The following is a 2,883-nucleotide window of genomic DNA, read 5'->3' on the forward strand; positions in this document are numbered from 1 at the left end:
AATTTCTGTCCACGCTTTACTTTATTTAATTTCTGTCCACGCTTTACTTTATTTAATTTTTGTCCACGCTTTACTCGTTCTTTACGCCTTACATTCTAAAACTGACTTTTCATCATGATTAATATCGTTGTGTTTGTTTGTATTACCATGTCTGGCTAAATCATTCAAAGGTTAGAATGTAAGGATCGCGGTTAAAGAGATGTTTCACATATTGAATCTGTAGAAATGCTTTAAGGGTTGTTTTGATTTTTAACTTGAGTTTTTTGAAACAAACTTGGTTGGTTTTAACTATTCAAGGAGTGCGAAAGTACCCTGGCTTAGTTAACTAGGAATTTTTATCACTTTAAGGAAAAATGATTTTTGAAACTGTTTTCGGACGCGTTGATAGATTTAAAATCAGGAAACTCCTTGGGTAAAACTTTCCAAATCAAAATCACTTTTCAACTAAGTTTACGAGTCTTATTTCTTAAAAATAATGTTACTGCTTTAGCGTTATGCGCACCTTTTATAAGTGACAATAAAAGACCTTAATTTAAGGGTAAACTCAGTTCTGAATACGCGAAAGCGACAGTTGCCGTCAAATGGATTCTTTTCAAGAGTAGAAATGTTTTCCCCATAAGTAGTTCTATTTAGACAATCGAAACATCACTTAACTGACGTGATATACATTCAAACCTGTGTTTACCTGCACTGTATTTATTTTCTTTATTTACTGTTATTTTGCAACATCAATATCTCTTTTATACCGCCTTAGATAAACATCGTAACGATAGTAATTGATAGATTGACGATTTGGTCTATGTGGGATCGATATTCTTTTATATTACTCTGACGCGATTCGTGCACTTGCGAATACAGCGATCAAGTTTTTGGCGCCGTTGCCGGGGACCAACTTCGTCAAATTTCGTACCCTGTTGTTACACCGTCTAGACTAAGGCATTATTAGCCGGTAAATGTGAAGAACCCGTAGTACCAGAAATTTAGTAGATCCTTTAGCGGAACCCAAATGTTACGCTCGTACACGCCTCTTACTCATCCGAGTTAAGAAAGTTATGGCCGAGAATCGCGACCGGAGACCTCTTAAGGAATTTGCCCAACCCTCTGACGAGGAACCTAGTTCTAGTATAGTAAAATCCCTCATTCCTGCCAACAATTTCGAACTAAAACCATCTTTGTTGCAATTAGTGCAACATAACCAATTTGCGGGTCTCGCTACTGAGAACCCAAATCAACATTTAAAAGTCTTTATCCAACTGACCGACACCTTTAAATCCAACGGTGCTTCACCTGATGCGATCCGTTTGAGATTATTTCCTTTCTCCCTCAAGGATAGAGCACGTTCATGGTTAGATTCACTTCCAGCTAATTTAATAACTACCTGGGAAGACCTTAGGAGAGTATTCCTTGCTAGATATTTTCCCCCTAGTAAGACTGTTGTTCTTCGAAACCAAATAGGTAGATTTACTCAAAACCAAGGAGAATCACTCTTTGAAGCTTGGGAGAGATATAGAGAGTTGTTAAGAGTCTGTCCACACCATGGCCTAGAACAATGGTTGATCGTTCATACCTTCTATAATGGACTCCATTATAACACAAAGATGAGCATCGACGCTGCCACTAGTGGCGCGTTGATGAACAAACCTTACCCTGAAGCTTGTGACCTAATTGAGGATATGGCCCAAAACCATTACCAATGGGGAACTGAACGAGCATCAATAGAGAAAAAGGAGACCCAAGGTGGAATACATGAGATAAGCTCTCTGGACATGATGCAGGAGAAAATGGAAGCTTTAGCCCTTAAGATCGAACATATGTCTACAAACACTAACACCACAACGGTAGTCCACACAGAGTGCGAACTTTGTGGATCTAAAGGACACGAATCGGCAGAGTGTAACCTTTTGAACAACCTGAACACCGACCAAGTGAATTACGCCCAAGGTAACCCATTTTCAAACACTTACAACCCTGGATGGAAGAATCATCTGAATTTTTCCTATAAAAACCAGAACCCTATCCAAAATTATGCACCTCAAAGACCACAAGGTTATCAAGCCCAAAAACCAAATCAACCTATGCAAGTTGTGCCTCAGAAGTCTAACCTTGAGAAAATCATGGAGAGCTTTATATCAGGCCAGACTCAACAAAATAAAGAATTCCTAAACCAGAACATTCACGTAAACGAACTGATAACGCAATTAGGAACTAAGGTTGATCAGATAATCACTCACAACAAGATGCTTGAAACCCAGATCTCACAGGTAGCACAAAACCAAGCCCCACAAACTACACCTGGAGGACAATTCCATGGACAACTTCAACCCAACCCTCGAGGGCAAGCTAACGCTATCTCGTTACGAAGTGGGACCGCTTACGAAGGGCCTCATAACCCAGTAATGAGCGAGTCCAAAACTTCTAAAGAAAATATACCTACCAACCAAGAAGAGGAACCGGTGGAACCCGAAAAATAAGCCGACCAAGAAGGAGAAGCCAAGGATAAAACTCACAAACCACCACCCCCGTACAAACCACCAATCCCATATCCGCAATGACTTAAACAAACCAAAATCAATAACCAATACCAAAAATTTATAAAAGTAATAGATAAGCTTCATGTAGAGATTCCTTTCACTGAAGCCATCACCCAAATTCCATCTTACGCCAAATTTCTCAAATACATCTTAACCAACAAGCGTAGGCTTGATGATCCCAAACCCTTGGAATGCAACTTTATTTCCGAGAATAAACTTGCTAAGAAGGAGAAAGACCCTGGTAGTTTTTCTATACCTTGCATTTTCGGGAGCCATGTGATCGACAAAGCTTTCCTAGACTTAGGCGCTAGTGTGAGTTTAATGCCCTTAGCTGTGTGTAAAAGGTTAAACT

At 39.5% G+C, this 2,883-nt stretch overlaps 1 non-coding gene across 1 annotated transcript; it reads right to left on the reverse strand.

The window, feature by feature from the left end:
• Nucleotides 1–1,436: 1,436 nt before the first annotated feature.
• Nucleotides 1,437–1,543, reverse strand: LOC127099225 (small nucleolar RNA R71). Its single transcript, XR_007793754.1, has one exon. It is a non-coding gene; the product is annotated as a small nucleolar RNA R71 (small nucleolar RNA).
• Nucleotides 1,544–2,883: the final 1,340 nt, after the last annotated feature.

This window comes from Lathyrus oleraceus, chromosome 6 (assembly GCF_024323335.1).
Source record: "Lathyrus oleraceus cultivar Zhongwan6 chromosome 6, CAAS_Psat_ZW6_1.0, whole genome shotgun sequence".
Lineage (NCBI taxonomy): Eukaryota > Viridiplantae > Streptophyta > Magnoliopsida > Fabales > Fabaceae > Lathyrus > Lathyrus oleraceus.